The sequence below is a fragment of the Pituophis catenifer genome, unplaced genomic scaffold (assembly GCF_029215685.1).
Source record: "Pituophis catenifer annectens isolate HBS135680 unplaced genomic scaffold, rPitCat1.0.hap2 SCAF_2, whole genome shotgun sequence".
Classification (NCBI taxonomy): domain Eukaryota; kingdom Metazoa; phylum Chordata; class Lepidosauria; order Squamata; family Colubridae; genus Pituophis; species Pituophis catenifer.
In genome coordinates, this window is record NW_027256882.1 from 256,057,770 (window position 1) to 256,082,942 (window position 25,173).

General features: G+C 40.7%; 1 long non-coding RNA gene across 2 annotated transcripts in view; it reads right to left on the reverse strand.

Moving 5' to 3' along the window:
• The window catches only part of LOC139311354 (uncharacterized), a 186,431-nt gene that overhangs the window by 51,532 nt on the left and 109,726 nt on the right, over window positions 1-25,173 (reverse strand). The window contains exon 2 of one of the 2 annotated variants that reach the window (XR_011599939.1): window positions 10,258-10,324. The exons of the other annotated variant lie outside the window; for it this stretch is intronic. This is a non-coding gene — a long non-coding RNA (uncharacterized lncRNA). The remainder of the gene's footprint in view (window positions 1-10,257; window positions 10,325-25,173) is intronic. 2 annotated transcript variants of the gene reach the window in all.

The window sequence follows — 25,173 nt, forward strand, 5'->3', positions numbered from 1 at the left end:
TTAAAGTTTATGAATTACGTAATAGTGCAGAAAAGGACTCATATACAATCATTTATCATAGTTTGATAACCTGGTGGCCTTGAAGAGCAGGTGGAAATTGTGGCCAATGGGACTTTATCCAATTTCATCTGATGTGTTCATTTCTGGAAGCCCTTCAGATATTCACTTACATTCTAATCACCTCTCAAGGCTCAACAACTGCAATGCACTCTACATGAGGCTCTCTGGAAAACCAAGCAGAAGTTTTAACCTGCCAGAATACAATAAGGGCATGCCTTGATATGTCCATGTGCCATGTCTCCTTTGTGAGCTGCACTGATTGCCAGTATGCTTCCAAGTGTGATTCACCTATTTTACACATGGCCAAGTTATTTGAGGAACCATCTACAGCAGGGGTGTCAAACTTGCGGCTCGTGGGCCAGATGTGTCACGTGCAGGCCCCCCCTCCCCAGCTTCACAAAAAAAGAAAACATTGTGAAATGTCATGTCACGGAAACGTGTGGTTCCCATCTTATTTGTCTTCCGTAAGTCTTTGAAGACGTGGTTGTTCTCCTACCCATGGATGGAATTGGATGGAGTTCTTTGTTGGATGTTTTGTTCTAATATTTTGTATAGAGTGAATGGATCCCATCTTGTTTTGTATTGTGTTTTTAATGGATTATTATACTGTGAGCGTGTCAGTTTGGAATCAGCTACTGCCTTAATTGAATTAATTAATTAATTAATTTAAAGCTTTCAAAATCATTTATCTATTGTATATCATGCAACTATTTTGATTTCATTGTTTCTTTTTGATTTTTCTTAAATTTTATTTTTTGAGTATACCGTATTTTTCAGAGTATAAGATGCACCTTCCCCCCCCAAAAGGGGGTGAAAATTTAGGTGTGTCTTATACCCCGAATGTAGCCCCACCCACCCACTGGCCCCCACCCTTTGGCCTCTGCCTCCTTGCAGCAAGCAGCAAGAAGAAACAGCCCATTTCAGCTTCAGCACAACCTAATTAGCACAAGTTGATTGTCCATTGGATCGGCCTCCTGAATCCCAGCTGTTTCAGGCTGCAGGGATTGCCATTGTCTATTGCTGCGTGGGCCTCTGCTGCTTGCTGCAAGGAGGTAAATTTCTGGGAGCAGATTTTTTTTTCTTGTGCTAATCAAGCTATGCTGAAAACGAAAATGAAAGTAAAGCAGCCTGTTTGCTGGTTGCTGCAACGAGACAAAATTGCTGGGAGGCAGAGGCAGATTTCTTTTTCTTGTCTTCCTCACCAAAAGAGATAGGTGCATCTTATAGTTCAGAAAATATGGTTAATCAATATCAATACATAATATTGATATTATGTATCAATCTGGGTATCATTCATTTTAATACAAGTAATAATGGTAGTATTAATATTATTTGTTATTTAAATCATACTTGTATAATTGTAATAATATTCTTATACATATTTGTATTAAAATATAAGCCTTCTTTATTTAATTAACATCTTCATTAAATCTTTCCTGTTTAATTTAAGTATTTCTTCCACCTCTACCAGGGGTGAAATCTAAAATTTGTTACTACCGGTTCTGTGGGAGTGGCTTGGTGGGGGGGGGTGTAATGTGACTGGGTGGACGTGGCCAATTTTTTTTCCCTTTTAAAACCATTTTTTCTACAACCTCTTCAGTGAAGAGGTTGTAAAAAAATGCTTTCAAAAGGCTTTGACGATCCCAGCTGAGTTACCTGATCGGCAGAGGCTTTTTTTCTTTTAAATGCCTCTGATGAACAGGCAACTCAGCTTGGATTGTCAGCGGCTTTTAAAAGAAAAAAAAGCCTCTGATGATCAGGTAACTCAGCTTGGATCGTCAGAGGCTTTTAGAAGAAAAAAATCCTCTGCCGATCAGGCAACTCAGCTGGGATCTTTGATGATCCCAGCTGAGCCGTGCAATCATCAGAGGCTTTTTTTTTTAAGCACTTTTTCGGCCAAAGAGGTTGTAGAAAAAATGCTTTTAAAAGTAAAAAAAAAAAAAAAGCCTCTGATGATTGTGCGGCTCAGCTGGGCAGGGAGGGGGCAGGGATTTTTGCTACCGGTTTTCTGAACCACCTGCCTCCATCGCTACCAGATCAGGTGATCCGGTCCAAACGGGGAGCATTTCACCCCTGATCTCTACTGTCTTTTGTGGCCAAACCTCTAGAAGATCTGCCCAACTCTCCATTTTCATTTCAAATATATCTTTCTGTTTATCTAGTATCATTTTTTGGTCTTTTAGGATGTATTTTCCCTGAATTGCTTCATCAGTTTTTATTACCTTCTCCCTCTTATCTTCTTGTTTTGTTTGTCTATTTAGTTTTGTCTTTTCCCCTGGTCTCTCCATTGTCTTTTCTGTTTCCTGGGCTTTTTGATCATAATTCATTACCCCTTGTGGAGCACTTTCTAACTCCCATTTATGTTATTCATTATGTCCATTATCTCCCTTTGATTTCTTGTCATAGTATCATGAATGCTTTGAAACATTGCCACCAATTCTTTTTGCAACCCACTTATTTCCCCCTGCTGAAACATCTTGCCTTCTTTTTTGATAAATCCAAATATTGCTCAGTAGTCTGTCAATGTTCTATCTCTGCCTCAGAGTCTCAATTATTTTTGTCCTCAGAAAGTCGATCTGGAACCATTTACTCAGTCCTGATGTTGCTCCTCCAGAAATACAGTAATATGGTTCTTTTTTGTCCCACAGTTAGTCAATTTAGCTCTTTTTAGATAATCCAGGAAAATTTCCAAATGTCTCCTTAAGTCCCTGCTATAAGTTCAATCATAACTCCTGATATGTAAAAGTCACTTTACTTAGATGTCTTCCATATTTTCAAAGTTAGAGCTCCCGTAGTCATGGGATAGATAAGTATAAAGCAACAGATAGCATAGCAGTCCTCCAGGTATTATTTCCACTTTCTCCTCAGTCTTATCAGTATTTTTTTCAGGATTATAGGAATATAATGTATTCCATTCCCCAGTAGATGGTGCCTTCTGTTTAACTTCAATATTGCACAGATTCTAACAAGTTCCATTTGTATTTATTCAAACAAATAATCAAAATTCTGACAAGTAATTCCAGCATTTTAAAATGCCTTATAGCCAATGAAAATTAGAGATCCAATCTTTCTGTGTTTTTAAAGGTTTTGCACTCTCTTCTTAATATCCTTTTCTTTTGGGTGTATGTTTTTTCTCTCTGTAATTGTTCGCCGCTTAAACAAACTCTTTAAAGAGTCCCTTTTCCAGAGTTTATTTTCTTTAGGGTAGGTTTCAGGTTAAAAAAAAGTGACCTCACCCAGTTCCAGTCACTGTTCATTCACACACTCCAGCACAGCTGCCCCTCTTTGTTGTCGGATGAGAGGGAATTAGCCCTGGATCAAGCAGGATATTCCTCCGGGACCTGCAGGGTACCCCTCCATTCTTCGTCACCCCTACAGGGTGACTTTAGGCCCTTATGGGACCCTCAAACAAAGGGATTTGACATGAGTTTGCAGAGCCCCGCTTTTCGCATCTGATAGCACCGCGATATCAACTGGAAGTCTTTTTTTCCATCTTGTTTTGTATTGTGTTTTTAATAGATCATTATACTGTGAGTGAGTCAGTTTGGAATCAGCTACTGCCGTAATTGAATTAATTAATTAATTTAAAGCTTTCAAAATCCTTTACCACTGACCATTCTTTAGAAAGCTGACTTTAAAATATCTGATGGGAGCCAAGTAGAGCCAAATTACCTAGCTGTGACATAGGAGCTAATTAATAAATGGGGTGCTCTGAATTTAGAAATCTTTCCTTTTCTGACATTGTATGTCTGTTCTGCTGAGGATCAGCTGAGTTGGTCCTATTGGACCTCTTTCTGCCATAATATATGGATCAAATGGGTGCAGAATTTCCCTTTTACCATTACTGCCAGCAGGTTATATTGGATTGCTTATTATTCGATTTGGTAAATTGACACATATTGTATCCTAGGATTAAACTAGGATTAAACTTCACTTCATACTTGCTTATATTGAATTGCGTTTGCAATTTTATATACCATTCCTCCCACTGTCTATTATGCAACTATTTTGATTTCTTTGTTCCTTTTTTATTTTAATCATCTGAAATGATTTAATGTCACCAGACATTTTTAATATTTCACTGCTCTGCTCATCCTTGAATTGCTATATACAGTAGTTCTCCAGAAGACTCTATTTTTTGCCTTGTTCCATTGTAAGAATTGACCATGTACTCTTATTTTCTGCTTATTTGTTATATGAGGTTCTTTATTCTTATTTCTTGAATACTAGCTTTTACTCAGTTTTCTTTGATCAGCTACTTCATCAAAAGCATTTGAAAACCCAAATTAAAAAAATAACTACCAAATTACACATATTGTTTGAAATGTTTTTCACTAATGTAGTAAATTGAAAGATGCACACAATTATGTTAGAGATAAAATAAGAGTATACATATATTTGTATGTGAACTTCCAGGCAGATAAAATAATATACAGACCCTTTATGGAACTTCAGTCAAAAGATCATATCTTCATTTAGATGTTCCCGAGAAGGTTATTATATACAAAAAAAAATATTAATCTATAGATACTGGCTTTGTTTGTTTGAAATCAGTTCATCCTATTTTCCGAAATTGCCAGTATGCAATTTTCAGTAATTCTAAAAGAAAATCTGAGTTCTGGGGAAAATAGAGAAGGAGGAAAAAAATGAGTAGTGTTGCGTAGGTGGTTTTGATTAGAGCTGGCAGCAATTTAAAACAAGATGCATCTTCCAGAAGAAAAGACAATTTTATCCAGAGAAAATAATGATAAGACCTTGAATGGGAATCAACAAATTAATTGAAAAGGAGTGTTTTAGGAAGAGAAGGGGCAGATTTTTTTTATCCAGTTAACAGGCACTTATTCCCACTGAGTTTAATGTGGATTTAAGCACATAACTGTCTTCTGTGATTGAGAAAATTGCCCCTTACATGCCAGTCTTTTTTCAAATTTAACTTGATTTTCCATTTCTGCTCTTGCACAGATACAAGCTGCTTCCTTATATGTTTACAGTCTTGATCTCTGAAATAATTACTACTGAACAGTTCTGGATACAGAACATATTTTACTTATTTTATCATTTTTCTGGTTATTGAACAATTATGGGATGAACAAGTAACTTTTTTGAAAGGCTGTCTTATATATCTTGTTTATCAGAGCATTTGATGGAGGCCGGTGCCTTGCTAGCAATAAACAGGGAGGGTAAACATCATGTTCTTGACACCCATAACACAAAGATGATTATTTCTCTCTATTTGTGACTAAGAACAGAAAATATAGTGATTACTAGATTAATAGTTTCTACAGATTTTGTTTATGTAAAAAAAATGACAAAATTTGTAACTCTTTTTCCTACTTAAAGCCATTAGAGATTTTGTGTTCTTGGGAGTTGAAAAGGAAAACCAAGAAACTCCATGTTCTGCAGGACACTGTCTCCCAGTGTTATAACAGAGTGACTGTTGTTGTTGTTAAATTTACAACCAATTTTTCTTTTAGGAATATACATACTGAGCCCTTTTCCAAACAATAAACCAGAGAATACCCTGTAAAATAGATCATCTTAAAAGATAGCGGTTGATATAAGGTCAGCTAGTCAGAGTACATTAAACAGGAGTTATCCCACTACTAGCCTAATATCTTATTCACAATAGTCAAGCTTCCTAAAGGTATTTTAATAAAGAAACATCTCAAAGTTTCAAGTTACATTCAGTACAATGTTGTTCAAAGGTAGTCTTCCATATGTTCTTCCTGGAATGAGGAAATAATTTTCTATACTTTTTTCCATATTTTTTTCAAAATTTTCCATGCTGTTTGTGGGTTAAAAAGTTTCATGGTGGGGAGAGTGAGATCAAATTAACTGATAATTTGGAAACAATTCTCTTCTGAGAAATTTTGCCTCAGTGCTGAAATAATATTTTTGAATTCATATAAGGCTCCACAGAGAAGGACCCTGATGGTATAGAAGCTACACATTTTTTAGCTTAACAATACTAAAATAACATTGAAATTGGAGTCACCAAATCATTGGTTTGGATTTCTTCTCATGACTAGTGGAATACATCAATTGGTTTAATTTCTGTTTATTAGTGCTTACACAAAATAAAGGACAAAAACTGGATTTCTGTGGGCAGAAATCCTTGAAAATCGTATAAGGTGCAGTTAAAATACGATTTCCATTCAGTTTCCAATCAGTTTCTTTCTTGCAAAAATGGGTAGATGAGATGCAGTTGTGAATAAGGTTGAAAAAAATGGAATTGTTCTTTTCACCATGTGTGCAATTAGGAGCCACCGCACTGAACAAACTGAACAAACTGTAATTACTGAAAATTGAAGTAAGTGGTGGTAGTTGACCCTGCAGCAAAATCAGCCCTTTTAAAGTGAAACTAACCCACAAGGAATGAAATGTTATAGGAACTCTTGCCTTTATTCTTCCTTTGGAGCTATCCTTCTGCCTTTAACAGGAGTTTTGCAAAGTAAATGAGTGAGCTCTAGTGATGATTGCAGCTTAAGGATATTGGCATTAGAAGCAAAACACTCTCTAAATCTAGGACATCTTCCTAACTTCTCAGGCTAAAGAAGTGCTAATAATAACATTGTTTAAGAAAATGTGCCAACATATCATGACAACTGAGGGCCGATTCTTTTACTATTCGCTGAACATAACATTGTGTGTGAGCTGTCTTTTTCTGATATATTGCTAATATTGTGCTGAAATCTGTCCTCCAGTTTTCTGAAAGTTTTATTTTCTTGCAAAAGAAGCTTTTTTTTTTTCCTATACATTTCTCTGCATATTTTATCTTGGAGGGTGGAATACTTTGAGATTATTCAGTTGTTTTAAAGAAGCAAAATTGTTGTTGCTGTTTTCATCTACCTGTCTTTCTATCTGCCTGTCAATCCATCCATCCATCTCACTGGAGTTTCCCTGCTGTTCATACTTCCTGATCTGAAAACTGCTCTGTTTCTAATGCTTGTGAAATTTCCTGAGAATCTTCTGGCATTTTGATTGACCACCTTAATCACCTCCTGAAATAAGGGGGTCGGGCTGGATGGAGTTGGATTGGATTGGATTGCTCTTGAGTAGTCTTTGTCCATTTAACTCTGTACATAGTGCTCTTAGTATACTGATCCCAGGAGGCTCTGGGAGATGAAGCTTTGAAGACATGCCTATAATATGGTGGGAGAAATACAAAGAGTGAGTCCACTCAAATGTGTACAAGCCAATATCAGGATCTACACTATGACTGGAAGGATGGCCAAATGTAATTATTTTTTCTGTCTTTGTTACCTTAGCAGAATGCTGACTTGCAGACCATTTTCACGAGGTTCAGACCATTTTAGGGAAGGTGGAGGAGAAAGAATGTTTGAAGGCCAACCATGCAGTTATTCTAGGCACCTGATGGATGAAATTGCTCAGATCTATTCTGAGTTAGTCTCTAGCTAAGCAGGTCCTACTGAATTGGCTGAGGCAGAATCTGTAATGAGTAGATCTCACTCTCTTATCAGAGAAATTGTGAGCCTATGAGTCCCTAGAAAGGAGACAGAGTTCTCTTTCATGTTAGATCTTGTGGTCAGTTATGAGTTACTCAGAACCTGATGCTTTATCTATTTCGATTTAACATGTACAAGTGGCCAGCTATCATCTACTGGCACTGGATCAGGTGTATAAAAATGTATGTGATATATCTTCACCCTGGGATGAACAAACAATGTGACCACTGTTCTATTGTATATTATTTGTTTTCCCTGACAGGAATTATTACTGTTTACATTGCTATTGTACTGTTCCTCTTTTACAGTTCTTTATAAGATTCCATTTTGCTGTTGTATGCCATATAAAGTTGCTATGGCAATGGAGGTGGCATATAGGTTGATTGATTAGTTAAATACATAAATAAAAATATCCATATAGGAACAGGACTTAAGCCAAAGAGCAAATTGGAGGTCTCATTCTTCCTCTCCTAGAATTGCTTTTCTTGTACAGTCTTAGATTTGATTTCTATCTTGTATTCAGCATTTGTAGATATCAATCCTACAACATAGACCTGATCAGGAAATACATGATACGTGTATCTAAAAATATTTTGGATATGATTGGCTATACTAATAGAATTTTGTAAATCTTTTCTTCTCTATTTTATCTTCATGTGAATTCAAGGAGTGTCAGTGTCAGGCATTTTCAAACCTTTCACCCCTTGTCTGGGCTTCTGCTCATTGTCAGGTTAACAGGTCTTCCCTCTGTCCATCACGGTCATTTACTTTTCTCTCTGCTGTACAATATAACAGCCATGATATAAAACAGATGTTGAGACTACAAAGACTGCAGAGAAGAGCAACAAAGATGATTAGGGGACTGGAAGCTAAAACATATGAAAAATTGGTTGCAGGAATTAGATATGTCTAGTTTAATGAAAAGAAGGACTAGAGGTGACATGATAGCAGTGTTCCAATATCTAAAGGGCTGCCACAAAGAACAGGGGGTCAACTTATTCTCCAAAGCACCGGAAGGCAGAACAAGAAGCAAAGGATGGAAACCAATCAAGGAGAGAACCAACCTAGAACTAAGAAGAATTTTCCTGACAATTAGAATAATTAATCAATGGAATGACTTGCCTTCAAAAGCTGTGGGTGCTCCATCATGGAGGTTTTTTAAAAAAAATAGGACAACAATTTGTCTGAAATGATATAGGGTTTTCTGCTTGAGCAGGGAGTTGGACTCCAACGTCCCTTCCAACTCTGTTGTTCTGGTATTTTCACTGCTAACTAAGGTGTGTGAGAAAATTAGAACTTCTATTATCTATGTTAATTTCTGGCAAATTAAAAGGAAAGGCATGAGATAAATTGAAAGGAATTCCATAGTGCCATCTCTTGACTTTAAGATGTGTAGCTAGGGAAATCAGCCTATTTCCACTGCTCTGTAGGAAGATAGATCAATCTCACAAGAGATAAATAAAATAAGCTTTATTTTTTAAAAGAGAGAGAGAGAGAGTGTGTGTAAAAATCCCACTTTTGGGTTTTAACTAGTCATAAGCAAAACATTCAGTGGCAAAGGAAGCAAAAGCACAAAGTTATTCAGATCTCAAATAGTAATTTAACAGGATCTCTAATACAAAATATAAAGGAAAATCTAAAGGTGTGGCAGGTCACAAAATGATACTGGTCTGCTCCTATTTAGGTGCAGTATTGTGGTAAATAGGGACTAACTAACACTAAGCATAAAAACACAAAATTATAAAGCATGCAGAGAGATAATAAATTGCAAAGTCAATAAATTAGACTAAACATATACATAGTTATTACACAATATTTTTAGCTAAGCTTGTTAACTATTTCCTAGTCCTGATGCCTAAAATTAAAGTCACCTTCTAGTTTCTAGAGAGACAATGTTTTTCTCCAGAGTTCAGGAATAGCTAAGTCCCTTTGTTAGGAACTAAAGCTCTTTCAACTGATGTGTGTTGTGGGTGGGGGGCAAGATCCTTTTTTGCTTTGTGGCAAAGCAGACGTCTCTTTCCATTGGATATACAGGGGGAGTCTGCAGTCCACCAGGCATGCAACTGTGAATGTTGTTGGCTTCATAATAACCATAGGAGAAGGGTCATCTCAGAATTTCTTCACGTTAGTCCACTGAAGATAATTTGAACTGTTGGGCAGTAAAGCTCAATGTGGGACAATATATTATAATTATTTAGCTGTATCTGCTAGTGTGAATTTCTTAAAATGGTTATTTTAAACTGATACCCTATTAATATTTAGTAGATGTGAATGAGCTTAATCACTCCTGGGCTTTATTATTCTCCATCCCATACTTTTTCCTATAGGTTGAAAAAGTGGAATATAAGAGATTTTACTATGGCTTTCATTTTTTTAAAATGTCCAAATAGAAGCTATAATTAATTTTAACTATAATTAGTATTTATTTTAAACTGCAATAGCAAATAATTTAAAGCTTCCAAGTTCAAATTCAAGTTTTCCAGCTTGAATTTGGCTTGTTCCCATCTTGTTTAACCATGGTTATAGTTAGTGTATGTCACCTAAACATAGGCAGTGTGTATCTGGAGAATTGGAACTGTTCCAAAGAGTCATATAACAAATGTGAAGCATAGTTTAAAAATATTATTAATGCTGCATCCAGATCACTTAAATTCCCATTAAATTCCAATTAATTATTAAGGAACATTTTGCATGACTGGACCACTGTGAGCAAATAATGAAAAAAGCTCACCTGCCAATATTCATTGTGCCCAGGTTATAAGCAAGTTATTATGTTCATCTATTTGTTGCAGAGTAATCTATGATAGAGAGAAAATGAACCAAAAATATATTGCTATAAATTATAATTATTATATTTTGAATTTATTTAGTTTTTTAAGCTTAATGTACATATAACAACTTACCTGTGCATAAAGCCCACTGAACTCAGTTTGACTTAATTTGAAACAGACACGTATAATTTGCATTCTTAATTAATTTAAGTAAGAAATAAAGCAAGTGAAAGTCCTTCTAGACCTCAGAATATTTTCCTTGAAGTGCCATCAGATTTTAGAAACCCCTAGTGCATGTATGTCAAATTTCTAAATATAGAAAAGCAACTAGAAAGAATAAGGCCAATTTTTACTGAACAGCATTAAATGTATTTTAAAATGAAAATGGTAAAAGAGTAGTAAAAAATTCCAAACAGCAGCCAATTTCTTGCCATTCCCTTCTAGTCCCTGAAGTAGTCAGGAAGACAGAAACACTGTCTTCCTGACTGGTCAAAAAAAATCTCCTGGGAGAGGGAGGGAGGGAGGGAGACAGACAGACAGACAGACAGACAGAGAGACAGAGAGAGATCCAAGGAAGCAGCTTTTTCTAAATTAAAAGGTGTGAGAGTGAAATATGCTTTAAAGAACAAGGGCCTACATAATTTTTGGCACTTATGAATATTGAAGTCATTAAATACTTCCAGATGGCAGTTGGCTGGCGAAAATCAAAGTGAAGTTTTGGCTGCAGAAGGGCATCCAGTGTTAGGAGATGACAAAATTACTTCCCAGGAAACAGCAACGGATAAGGTGGGGAGGGGGGGGGTGGCAAGGGAGAAGAGATTATAGTATTCATTTTTGGCTCTTTCCCTCAGACTATGTTTTCATTTTGGTTTCAGTTTAATTATAAGTATTTGTTCTACAACAGAGACTAAACATGGGGAATCTCTGCTTTCATCCCTAACTTTTGTTATGAGATGTTTGGAACTGTATTTCATTCTGCCATGATCACACATCAGAGAAAGCTGTGGTGTTCATTATGCAGAAATAAAAAATATTTTGAGAGAAAAAAAAGAAATGCCCCGTTCCTGAGAAGAAGAAGAAACTGAATGTAGAAGCAGGCTCAGATTTACTTCTCTGCCACTGGGAATATGGGCAATCCATAATTCCATTCAAGTATGGTACATGTTTATTTGCACTATTTTAAACAGGATTCATAGGCACAATTCAGACCCAGCAGAAGGTTACATTTGGATTCACGTTCCACTCAATTGGAAGCTGTTACACACAGAGTTACTAATGTGGGCTGTGTGGTTCTCTCTGCTACTCTGGCTTGTTGGTAGCTTCTTCAGCTCCACACTCATAAAAGAGCATGAGTTGACAGAAGCTGGGACAGGTCCTAAAAAATTCTAAGGCTTAAACCTGGTAAAGGTTAAACCTGGGATTTTTGACAGCTCAGAGAATTCAAATCCTGTGCTGAGACAACAGCTTTATATGACCTGGCAACAGCAACAACAACAACAACAAAAGTGCAGAATTTTTCAGGTCCTTCTCTGAAATGAAGCTCATCAAAAATTTCCAATGCAACACCACTGTGAATTGCTTTATCTTGACTTGGTATGCCATAACCTCAATATACCTCCTCTTGACTTATTTTGAATAGACTCGGTGTAACCCATCAGAAGCAAACTGATTTTGATTTCGTCCATTCATCCCCTTGATAAATACTCTAACAAGTGCTTCGGCTAGACTATCTTGCCCAGATCTGCTCAATTTAGATTGTTTCTCTGTTCTGCCTAAATAAGTTGATAATAGAGAATAACATTTCTGATACAATCATATAGCCTTCTGATCCAGTTATGCACAACTATGTCTGCTTTCAAGCCAGCATTGAGTCCTGGTGGCCAGACAAGACCCTGAAGTTTTCTTGGCAAAACTTGTAAAGCGGTATATAAGTCTAAGTGCTATTGCTATTGCTATTTGGTATGTTATTGGAACAGATACCGACACTCGGCTTACACTTTTAATATGCTATGTATAGTAGAGGACAAAATATTGTTCAGGCTGAAAACCGTTTGTCACCTCTAGCATATCATTGGTTTTCTTCTATTCTGTGTATCAAGCACAACCTGCCTTTTTTAAAATGGGAAAAATTGGGTGTGCATTCACATAGAGTCATGTAATCACATATGAGCTAGCCTGAAAATCCAATCTGTGTATCAAATCATATACAATCTACCTATCAAGGGACTGTGTTTCCTACGTATTATAATGAAAGAGGAGAATTAAAAAGAGACAGACATCTGAGGCACTGTGTAGCACTCTGTGAAAAAGTATAAACATGGAACAAAGGATGGGCACCAAGGTATAGATTCTGAAAAAGATCACTTTGTCAGGAAAGTAGCTCTAAAGGTTATCATGCCCTAGAAATTAAGGAAGGGTATTTTGAGGAAAAGAGTTCTCTGATCATATCCCAGATTCAACACAACAAGCTGGATTTAAAGTATTTATCAAGCAGAACAAATCTGGGGCACAAGTTGAAGCGAGTACAAGATTACCACTTCCTTGCTATATGACTCCAAGCAGGATTTTTTTTTTTTATGAGCTAGAGCACCCAGCTGGGAAACATTCATCCAGGATATATGTCAACCTCAGCATTAAAATTTCAGAGCAAGACACAATCTCAGATAGATAAAAGCTATGGCACCTGAGACTTGATCCTCGTATCTTTTGCCATACGGAGCAATCAAAGGATATCACTATGGGGCCATACAAGCTGTGCTGAAAGCTCTGCCATTTAATTTAATAGTCTAACTTATTAAAGGCCACTACAACCTAAGGCACTGAATCTCAGGCCTTATTAAAGGCCAGACATCTAGAAATTTGATTCTAATCTTTCAAAGGCCTTGTAAAGGACCACTGTCTACAGATATAACTGTAAGAGAAGCAAGCACCCAGAATTCTAGAATATTCTTCACTGATTTTTCAGATTGAATTTTCAGACTGAACAGTGGTCAGGACTAGAAGGCAAACCATAAGGCAGGGCTGAAAATAAATTAGAGTCAATATGACAGAATTGCAAGACAGGGTTGAATTCAGAAAACCTTTTCGCTGTAAAAGGAAATCCTATATATTATTTCTTGCCTAGGATGAGTCAGTAGTTAGCCTGGATTATAAATGGATTAATTGTCTATTTTGGGGGTTCCTTCTTGTGAGCCCATTCTATGCAAGGAACTACTGATTAGTTGCTTGTTGTTTATCTCATGCACACAACTACCTAGCTTTAGAAAAATGCTGTTTTATTTTTTTTTCTATTATATATCTGGAGATGAAAAGCTAGCAACAACTAGCATGTAGGATGTGGGCCTTAAGTAGATGTCAAAGAATATTCCTGATACTGATCCTGAAAATGTACAGTAGAAAAAAAATTGGTAAAAAGTAGAGCGAAGAAATATATTTCCATCCCTTGTTTGGATGAAGTACATTTTTGGCATTTTATCCCTGTACATTATGGAAAGAGAATCCCTCTGATGATATTAGAAATCCAGCAAAAATAGGATTGCCAGGATGCCTCCAATCAACTGCTACAATATTGTGTTCAACTTCGAATTGTTGTAAACCATAAAAATAATGGGGGAGACTGAAAATACTTATAGCATTAAGTATCCCATGGCAGAAAATAGTCAATTTATGTGAGCAAATCAAAATTTCACAGCAGCAGTACCACGGAGAAGATATCCTGAAGTGAAACTATTTGATAGGGAGCCCATTCATTTTGATACTACTATATATGTTCGGTTGAATCCTTAATCTCATGAGAAATCTGATTCATAGCACCATATTCTGTGGCTATCAGTGTTGATGTTGTACACAGAAATGCTTGACCAAGGATAACATCAACTATGTGACATTGGAGGCTCCTCAGCTCTTGAGTTGGAGAAAGAGTTTTCATAATGCCTGAGCTACGAAGTCTGTTATTTCATTATACTGCCTCACAGGCAATACAGGCAGTCTGATTATGCTGATTAAATAGAACATTGAAACTACATAAGATTTAGCAGGAAATGACAGGATTGCAATAAATTTGTTACCTTGTATTTCAAACAATTGGTTAAATTGCTTACTGAATCAAGCATCTTCCAACATGCTTCATTAGAGACAAAAACTTTGTTCTAAAAATGTTATTGCTGATCCATTTTCAGTTCTTTGATGTCACTCTAATTTCACTCCAGTTGATTTTGTGAGTTTTGTTTCCCTCTGAGATTCTGAACAGAAGGTGCTTTTACTCTTTTATTTTAATAACAGCATATATAATCTTGGGGCAGGCATTCTTAGTGCATATTGTCTGAACATGTAATGAGATGTATCAGGGACAAGCACACTACTTCTGTCCACTATCCATCGCTGTTTTCATTTCACTTGTACTAGGCATAGCGAAAACATTTATACAGTAGTTCTGGAAAATGTTCAGGGTTAGCAGGGTGGGAAGAGGGGAGCTATGAGTAAAGAAGTTTTTTAAGCAAACACTATACAGATGGCTAGAATAAATAAGCCTGAGAAAGGGGCATTCACTTTGCAATATAAGGGCAGGAGAAAATAATAATAATAATAATAATAATAATAATAATAATAATAATAATAATAATAATAATAATAATAATAATAATAATTTTATTTCTATACCGCCCTTCTCCCGAAGGACTCAGGGCGGTGTACAGCCAATTTAAAAACACAAGACACAACAATAATTAAAAATTAAAATAATTAAATAGATTTGGCCGATTTAAAACCCCAAAAATTAAAATACCCCAATTTAAAATTATTATATTGACAGCCCTGCCTGGCGGAACAACAGGGTCTTCAGTGCGCAGCGGAACACCCGGAGGTCGGAGATCTTACGTATTTCCGGGGGCAGTTCATTCCACAGGGTTGGGGCTCCCACAGAGAAGGCCCTCCCCCTGGGTGTCGCCAGCTGACATAACTTGGCTGATGGCACCCTGAGGAGACCCTGTCTGTGGGAACGGACTGGTCGGTGGGAGGCTATTGGTGGCAGAAGACGGTCTCGAAGGTACCCGGGTCCTGTGCCATGGAGCGCTTTAAAGGTGGTAACCAACACCTTGAATCGCACCCGGAAGACCACTGGGAGCCAGTGCAGCTCGCGCAGGAGGGGTGTCACACGGGCACAACAAGGTGCGCCCATAACCACCCGCGCGGCTGCATTCTGGACCAGCTGGAGCCTCTGAGTGCTCTTCAAGGGGAGCCCCATGTAGAGAGCATTACAATAGTCCAGCCGGGAGGTGACAAGGGCATGAGTGACCGTGTGCAAGGCGTCCCGGTCCAGAAAGGGCTGCAACTGGCGGATCAGGCAAACCTGATAAAAGCCCCCCCTGGCCACGGCCGTCATATGCTCTTCTAAAGACAGCCGTGTGTCCAGGAGGACACCCAGATTGCGAGCCCTCTCTGTGGGGGGCAAAGATTCACCCCCAATAGTCAACGATGGCACCTGCTGACTATATCGGGACGCCGGCAGCCACAGCCACTCGGTCTTGGAAGGGTTGAGTCTGAGCCTGTTCCTCCCCATCCAGACCCGCATGGCCTCCAGGCAGCGAGACATCACATCAAGGGCATTGTTGGGGTGGTCTGGGGTGGAGATGTACAGCTGAGTATCATCAGCGTACAGGTGACACTTCACCCCAAAACCATGGATGATCTCACCCAGCGGCTTCACATAAATGTTGAACAGAAGAGGCGAGAGGACCGACCCTTGTGGCACTCCCCATGCGAGATGCCTCAAGGTCGACCTCTGCCCCCCTGCCAACACGAACTGCGAGCGGCCGGAGAGGAAGGAAGAGAACCACCGCAAAACGGTGCCCCCTACTCCTAACCCCTTCAACCGCTGCAGCATGATACCATGGTCGATGGTATCAAAAGCCGCTGAGAGATCTAATAGGACTAGGACAGAGGAGCAACCCCTGTCCCGGGCCCTCCAGAGATCATCCACCAATGCGACCAATGCCGTTTCTGTGCTGTGCCCCTGCCTGAAGCCCGACTGGTACGGGTCTAGATAGATAGCTTCATCCAGGTGCCTGAGCAGTTGTCGTGCCACCACACTCTCAACAACCTTCACCACAAAACGAAGGTTGGAGACCGGACAATAGTTAACTAATTCAGCCAGGTCCAGGGAAGGCTTCTTGAGGAGGGGCCTCACCATCGCCTCTTTCAAGGCAGTGGGAAAGGCACCCTCACTCAGAGAAGCAGTTATAATCCCCTGGAGCCAGCCTCGTGTAACTTCCCGGGAGGCCAGTACCAACCAGGAGGGACACGGGTCCAATAAACATGTGGCGGCACTAATCCTACCCAGAACCCTGTCCACATCCTCGGGAGCCACAGGATCAAACTCCTCCCAGATAATATTCTCAAGACCTACCCTCGTCTCTTCCCCCGGACTCACCCAGTCGGAGTCCAAGCCTTCCCGAATCCGAGCGACTTTATCATGCAGGAATTGCACAAAATCCTCAGCTCGACCCTGCAAGGGATCCTCCCGCACTCCCCCCTGAAGAAGGGAGTGGGTCACCCTAAACACGGTGGCTGGGCGGTTCTCTGCAGATGCAATAAGAGCGGAAAAATGGTTAGATTTTGCCGCTTTTATCACCACTAGGTAGGTCTTGATATAAGACCTCACCTGTGTCCGGTCGGAATCAGAATGACTAGTCCTCCAAATGCTCTCTAGGCGTCTTTTCTGATGCTTCATCTCTCTCAGCTCCTCAGAGAACCAAGGAGCCAATTGAGATCGGCATCGGGTCAGAGGCCGCAAAGGCACGACACGATCCAAAGCTCCGGCGGCCGCACTCTCCCAGGCGGCCACCAGCTCTTCAGTCGAGTCGTGTGTCAGAGTCTCAGGAAACGGCCCAAGCTCCATCAGGAACCTTTCTGGATCCATCAGGCGCCTGGGACGGAACCATTTAGTCGGTTCCATCTCCCTGCGGCAGGGGGAAGCGGTAGGAAAGTCCAAGTGAAGGAGCGAATGATCTGTCCATGACAAGGGTTTAATGTCTAAGTCCCCTCTACCAAGATCATTCAACCACTGACCAGAGATGAAAATCAAGTCCAGAGTGTGTCCTCCTATGTGAGTGGGGCCTTGAACTAACTGGGTCAGGTCCATGGCCGTCATGGAAGCCATGAACTCCCGAGCCACCTCTGACATCTCACCCGCGGATGGAAGGTTGAAATCCCCCATGACAACAAGTCTGGGGGTATCCACTGCCACCCCAGTGATGACGTCGAGTAGCTCGGGTAGGGTCGCTGCCACGTGGCAGGGAGCCAGGTACACAGTCAGCAAACCCATCTGCACCCCACAGCCCCACTTCACAAAGAGGGACTCACATCCGGCTATCTGAGGAACAGTGGTCTCCCTCGGACAAAGACTCTCCCTAATAATCACCGCCATTCCCCCACCCCTCCCCTGGGCCCTTGGCTGATGAAATGTACGAAAACCTGGTGGGCACATTTCAATGAGGGGGACCCCCCCCTTGGCCCAACCAGGTCTCCGTAATACCTGCCAGGTCCGCACCCCCCTCCAATATAAGATCACAGATGAGGGGGGCTTTATTGACAACCGACCTGGCATTACATAACATCAGCCATGGACCCTGGGCCTGAGACTCTGCACAACCCAGGCCACGAGGCGCGCATTGGGGACCGGAGTGCGCAATTGCTCGTAACCAGCGTATGCGCACCCCCGGCACATGATATGGTCCCCTGTGCCCGTCATACCTACCCCTCCCACTCATTATTTCAATTATATTGCCCTTCTTGTTATCCCCCTGCTCCCCGGATAAATTTTCTTTCCTGACCCCTCTGCTGCAGCCAATCAGCCTGTCACCCCGCTCAGTAGCTATCTGGACCCCCCCCAGGTCCACTTTCACAACCCCCTCCCTTCCTCCTGGGTCCCCTTAAAATTTTGTTTAAAAATTTAAATAAAAAACCCCTCAACCCCCTCTTTGCAGCATGCCATCTCTTGGGATTCCAAAATCCGTCATCAAGATAGGCCCTCGATAGCATGGAGGGCCAGGCCTGCGAGAGGGGGGAGTCTCGCAGTGCAAGGAGTTCGGCGGCAGAGTGCATCAAGAACCGGGAAGGGTGAAGCATCCTCTGGCTGAGGTTCCATAGAATAGTCTAATTGTCCTAGGGCATGGAGAGGCAGCAACTCAAGACATGGGAAAAACCGGGCTCCACTGTCCTCTCACAACAGTGGAAGAAGTCTCGTGCCTTTTCAACAAAACTCAGAAGGTGCTCTCTCCAGGCCATCCTCTCAGGATGGCTAGCCGATGGAGTTGGCTATGGAGAGATTCGATAGTCTATCCACTCTGGTAGGGAAACAGCAGTTGAACCGGGCTCCCTCAGAATCCATATCAGAATTGTCCATTCTCCACACCTTCAAGGGCATAGGTGGAATAGAGCCAGTCTAGAAGGCAGAATAGTAAACCCGGGGAACAGATGACACATGGAAAGCAATGAAGGGAGATGGCTTGCAAGGCAGAAAGTAGCTGGGGTGGTGACCATGATAAGGTCTATACAGGCCAACAAAAAAGGGGGGAGGGGGGAATGGCCTGAGGCAGCCCAAGGCCAACCCTCGGCTGTCTTCCAACCTCTCCCACTCCCCAGATCTTCCAGGTATTCCAGCATTTTTTACCCCCAGTCTACAGCCCCAGTCTCCAATGGGGCCTCCGGATTCCTGCAGCAAAGTGGGACAGCAGAAATAGGCCGCCCCCTAGCAGGTCCGGGGTTTCAAAATAGAAGCCAGCAGCCTCTCACCATAGCGTCCTCTTCGGTAGCAGCCAGCTGCCGCCCCCTCGCCTCCGCCATCATCCAGCGGCCGCCGACCGCCCCGCGCCCACTGCCAGCACCGGCGCCGCTTCCACCATGGCTCCCACGATACTCCAGGGTCCCCAGGAGCCTCAGAAAGCCCCGGAGAGGCCTGGAATCCAGGGGAGCCACCGCATTGCCGCCGCTGCACCACAGAGTTGCCGCCGCCATCGGTCCATGCCGGAGGCCGAGAAAAGCGCCACCAGTCAAATCGCTACCAACATCACCCCGCGGAGCCTTCAGCAGCTGTTTTTTCCCTCGCCCCGATGTTCCGGAGGGCAAAAAGCCCCTCAATGGGCCGGGGGAAGATTCCTCTCTCTAGGACTGGGGGCCATGGTGGACAATCGCCCCAGGAACCTCCCGAAATTGCCAGGAATCACCCCTCTACCGGGAGCGTCTCAGGCTGGATTCTCCATCTTGGACATGCACAGATAGAAATACAGGTTAAATACAGGATTTAACCCTACATTCTTCCTATATATGACAGAACTCTTACCTTGGTATAGCAAGGGCTCTTTGTCTCATTTAGATTGATAAATTACTACAGTTATGACTGTAGTAAAGGAAGTCCGAGATTTCCTGTAAAGGTGCTGAATTCTAGACAAATGCAGGCTTCTTAAGAAAAATCAGGATTTAGAATCCTGGAAAATCAAAAATTATATAAAAACTCTTCAAAGATAGATTCTTAGATACATACATCTGTCCTCTTCGATAAGGATTGCTAACCTTTTCTTTAATATTTTTAAATTAAAATATTTGATAGCAATAGCACTTAGACTTATATACCACTTCACAGTGCTTTACAGCCCTTTCTAAGCGGTTTACAGTGTCAACATATTGCCCCAACAATGTGGATCATCATTTTACCAATCTCGGAAAGATGGAAAGCTGAGTCAACTTTGAGCTGCTCAGAATTGAACTCCTGGAATGAGCAGTGTGTTAGCCTGCAGTACTGCATTCTAACCACTGCGCTATCACAGCTCATCCAGTGATGGTATTGGAATGGGGCTACTATGCTTACTTCTGCTGTGCACATTTAAAATAACAGGATAGGGCTATTACCTAACCCCTCTTTTCCATCAAGAGCAACTGGTATACAATATATCACATAGCTCCTTCTTGGTGTTAAGTTCCTTGATCATCTGATTTGGGGGAGGGGAGAGAAACAACCCACTCCCAAATATTTTAATTAAAAATATTAAATGAGGCTAGCATGCTATAACACAAATTGGAGTCCTTAGCTTTATTTTTATTTCCAAATGAACAGGATCCCATAGGCCTTTTTAAACAGTAAAAAATTGATAGGCATGGTGGAATATTTGTCCTCACATTACTAGAAAATAAAAGTAAACTACAGGGTGGTAGAGAGTGTCACAAAGGAAAGGGGAGAGGGGAGAAAAGGGGAAACATTCTAAAATAGTAGCATTTTTGTTTGGCTGTTTTTTGGTGACATTGTTCACAACATGTTTCCCAAATATCAAATGTGCCCATCACAAAAAAATAAATAAATAAATAAAAATGAACATCTTTACAAATTAACATCTAAAGGCCATAACAGAGGTGAACTACTTTGTCTCTTCCACATGCTTCATAATTCATTTTTAGAATTATGATATTCGAATGGAGACAAGCCTGCATCATTTAGTCCCTTGCTCAGCATTCCAAACAAACAGCTTATCCTATTTATGAAGAGGACTACTATGCTTCTAGTTAATTTGTACTATTGATAGTCCTTGTTATTCATAGGGGTACTTTTCCATCTTCTTAGTCAGTTGTAATCAATATTGTGTGATGTTCCTTATGGCTTTTTTTGCAGCAGCTAACCTGCTGCTCCTTTGGAGTAACTCACTTTGCTGCTGCAGATTGTAAGACAACTCATTTATACCACATGGGGTGGGCCATATGATATGAGTGGAGAATTTCCCACCATCACTGATAAAGAAGTGAATTTATTTGATAAAGTCAGTTGCTTCAGGAAGCCACATGGAGCCTCTCAATGGGCTGACTCTGCAAGAGCCATCACAACTGAGGGAAGAGCAAGAGGAGGAGTAGCAATTTCAGTATATTGGACAGGTAGCCTACTTCTTAAAGCTGGAGGAAAAGCCCATGTGCCTCTTTTTATAATGCAATAAGCAACCGGCAACATCAGAAAAAGGAAACAGGCCACCGGTTGCAACATCTTCCAATAAAATGGGTACTCATACAACTTTATCAAATAGGTAAAAGAAAAACCTTAACAAATTTACAGCAGATCACACAGCAGATTAGCCCACAGTTTTTCAGGAGAGAACAATTTTCTAGCCCCTGGTCTTTGAAAATGGGAGTGAGTGAGAGGGACAAAGAGTGAATGACCAAGAGAACCTGGAATAGTTTTTCCATTATTCTTCAGAAATAGTAAGAGAAGTATCCATTTTTAGTAGTGCTGTGTCTTTTTTACTGATGTTTTGATACCATCAACTGAGTACCTCTTGCTCTGATCCTATTCTGATGCTACCCAATTCTGTTGTTAAAAAACAACAATCCCACAATTGCTATTTTACACAAACAACATAGTACATTGTCATCCAAAAGATGTGATAACTATTTCAACAACCTTGTCATGAAGAGTAATCAGCACACTTCTTGAATAAAATTGGGCAGAGAACAGAGGTATAAATAACTTTTGAAATTGTCCATCAAATCTAGCGACAGAAAAATTTTTCTAAATATTTCCAGGGAAGATAACTTTCTTCAACAATTCTCATACATAGAGGATGCCCTCTTAGCAATGGGAAAATAATATTCTCAGGCCATCTTGCACTAGGATTTCACTGAAGCATGAAGGCGCAGGCCAGTTGCAAATTCTTAGGGAAATTATGGTTCAATTAAAAGAGGAACAGTTTGTGTGTGCACGCACACAAACACTTGTTATTGCTAAATAAGAAAAAGGAGACCTCACTCAGCCACTAAATTCTTTCAGGAAACAGAACGATAACTTTGAATGAAAAAAAAGACACATTTTTTGTGTGTGAGAAAGAAAGAGATGATAGATTCCAAATTGGACAGGAATCTAAAAGTGCACAAAAAGCCACCCAGGTACTTACATGCATTTAGTGGAATTCCTTTCTTTCCCCTTCTCCTCTTCTTTCCCCATTCCCCAGAATAGGATCATAAAGTGCTCTAGAAGTTGTCGTCAGTTTCCAGGACAGTGTTACGTCCATTATAAGGCAATAGTTTGGAGGAAGAGAGAATCCTCATTCCTCTGAGTTGCACAGAAGAAGCCCCATAGTTTTTTGGGAAATAGTTGACCTTGCCCATTCAAAACTAAAAGGCAGGAAGAGTTAGGCCACCAGCTATGGGAAAGTTGAAATAGAAGATTTCCAGAAACTGGACTGCAGCCCTGTTATCTCAACCATGTCTTCTTTCTTCAATTATGTTCCTCTGGGAACCCAAGTAATTTCATCCATTTTTTGCCTTGATCTATTTCTCTCAGCTGTGACTGCTCTCTCCCATTCCTCCACAGTATAACTTTCCTTTTGTCCTGCCTAAATATGGCTCCAGAGCTTGTCTTTGTACCATTCCCTGGATTTGCAAGTAGATTAGATTTATATTATGTCACCAAAAAAAAAAAAAAAAAGTGAAGAAGATAATAGAGATCACGTGTTTATATATAATTAGTTCATATTGATTTTAGAAATACTTCCTATAGTTTTAACAAAAATACAGCTGGCTTAATTTATTTGAAACATTAATGTTCTATTCATCAGCAGCTAGTACATCTCTACCTTCAAGCTTACAGTACAGAAAAATGGTGCAAAAAGTTAAGAGGATGGGGAGAAAGGAAAAAAGAGAAGAAAATACTGGTTCTTTATATTATGCAGACCATACAACCATCAATTTCAGTATAACTGAAATGCTGTAATGGAGTAGAATGCTGTTTTTATTTTTTATCACATCCATATGGTTGAACAAAAATCCAACTAGACAGGAGAAGACAGGCTGGGTAATATTGTACATGTGGCTGGTCAATATGCTATCCAGGTGCTCACTGTTCTTAGGCACTTTCAAGGTCTTACTATCTCATCCCTTTTTATGTTTAAAATAGACTTGAATGGTATGGCCTTTAAATTCAGTGTCTGTTCTTTAATAGCCTTTTAATGTGAGAACTTTAATGTAGGACCTGTGATCATCCAATCTACAAGTCCACCAAGTTCTGTCAGCTGAGTTCTTCACCTGGTTATGTTCCAACATTCTGAAATATATGCTGACAAAAATATGGGATGGAGTGTGTGCATATGTGTTGTGTTTGCATAGTACAGCAATCTTTGGAAGACTTCAAACAACGATTTGAAGCTGGCTCAGAATCCCCATTAAAAGGAAAATCTGGCTGGTCAAAGTTAACTAATCAGTTAACTTTGACACAGATGTGCTCACTTGCAGTTAGTTACTTAAGAGAGAGTGGGGGTTGCTTGAGAGAATGGAACAGAATTTGGGACTAAGCTAAGGAAATGGCTGAGGAAACTCAACATCCTGCTCCTGGATCTCTTAGCCATGACAGAGAAACTCAATAATGAGCTATTTCTGCTTGTACCACTCAGTTACAGGAGTAGATTGACTGCTTTTATCTGCTTGACTGCTTCTGTTACATTGCCCAATATTGTCCTTTGGAGTCTTAGGTACAGAATCTCACTAGGTCATCTGTATTGCTTCAGATGCTTTAATTCCTATATTAGCATTTTTTTTTCTTAGTTTATTTCTGTTTTAAATTCAAGGGCAGTTCTGCCCTGTAGAAGACTATACCTTTTCAATTTTTCATTTTTATTTTTTTGCATTTCCAATTTCATAGTGCAAGAAAAGTCATATGTCAGTATGGCTAATCGAATGGTTGCAAAGCACATAACCATTTTACAAAAATATTTAGAGGGCAGTTCTATATACGTGGTCCTCAATTAAAGACAATTGGGACCAAAATTTCTGTTGTTAAGCAAGGCAGTTGTTAAGTGAGTTGTGCCAGATTTTACAACCTTTTTTTGGTGAATCATGCAGAATTTAAGCAAATCCAGATTCCCCATTAACTTTGCTTGTCAGAAGCCAGATGGGAAGGTCCAATCATGTGATCCCAGGATTCAGCAACTGTTGTAAATAAATGCCAGTTGCCAAACACTCAAATTTTGATCACATGACCATGGGGATACTGCAATAGTCTTAAATGCATCAGTTACTTTTTTCAGTACTGTAGTAACTTTGAACCAGAGGTGGGCTGCTGGGGGTTTGCAGGAGTTCGGGAGAACCTCTAGCTAAGATTCTGTGCAGTTCGGAGAGCCCCCAAATCCCACTCCTGATTGGCCCTGCCCACCCCACCCCTTCCCTCGCAGGAGTCCCCACACAGCCCACTTTGGATGCAGGTAAGTGCAGGACACACACGGTGGCTCAGGGAAGGTGAAAAACGGGCCTACTGGAAGTTTGGGAAGGCCAGAAATGGGTTTCCAGCCTCCAGAGGGCCTCCAGAGCCTGGGGAGGCTGTTCTTGCCCTCCCGGAGGCTCAAGGAAAGCCTCTGGATGGGGAGGAACAGGCTTCGACTCAACCCTTCCAAGACCGAGTGGCTGTGGATGCCGGCATCCCGATACAGCCAGCTGGTGCCATCGCTGGCTATTGGGGGTGAGTCATTGACCCCCACAGAGGGGGCTCGCAACTGGGGTGTCCTCCTGGACACATGGCTGTCTTTAGAAGAACACATGATGGCCATGGCCAGGGGGGCTTTTTATCAGGTTTGCCTGATACGCCAGTTGCACCCCTTTCTGAGTCGGGATTCCTTATGCACAGTCACTCATGCTCTCGCCACTTCTCGCCTGGACTATGCCAACGCTCTCTACATGGGGCTCCCCTTGAGGAGCACCCGGAGGCTCCAACTGGTCCAGAATGCGGCCGCGCAGATGATTACGGGAGCGACATGGCGCTCCCATATAACACCTCTCCTGCACGAGCTGCACTGACTCCCGGTGGTCTTCTGGGTGTGCTTCAAGGTGTTGGTTCTCACCTTTAAAGTGCTCCATGG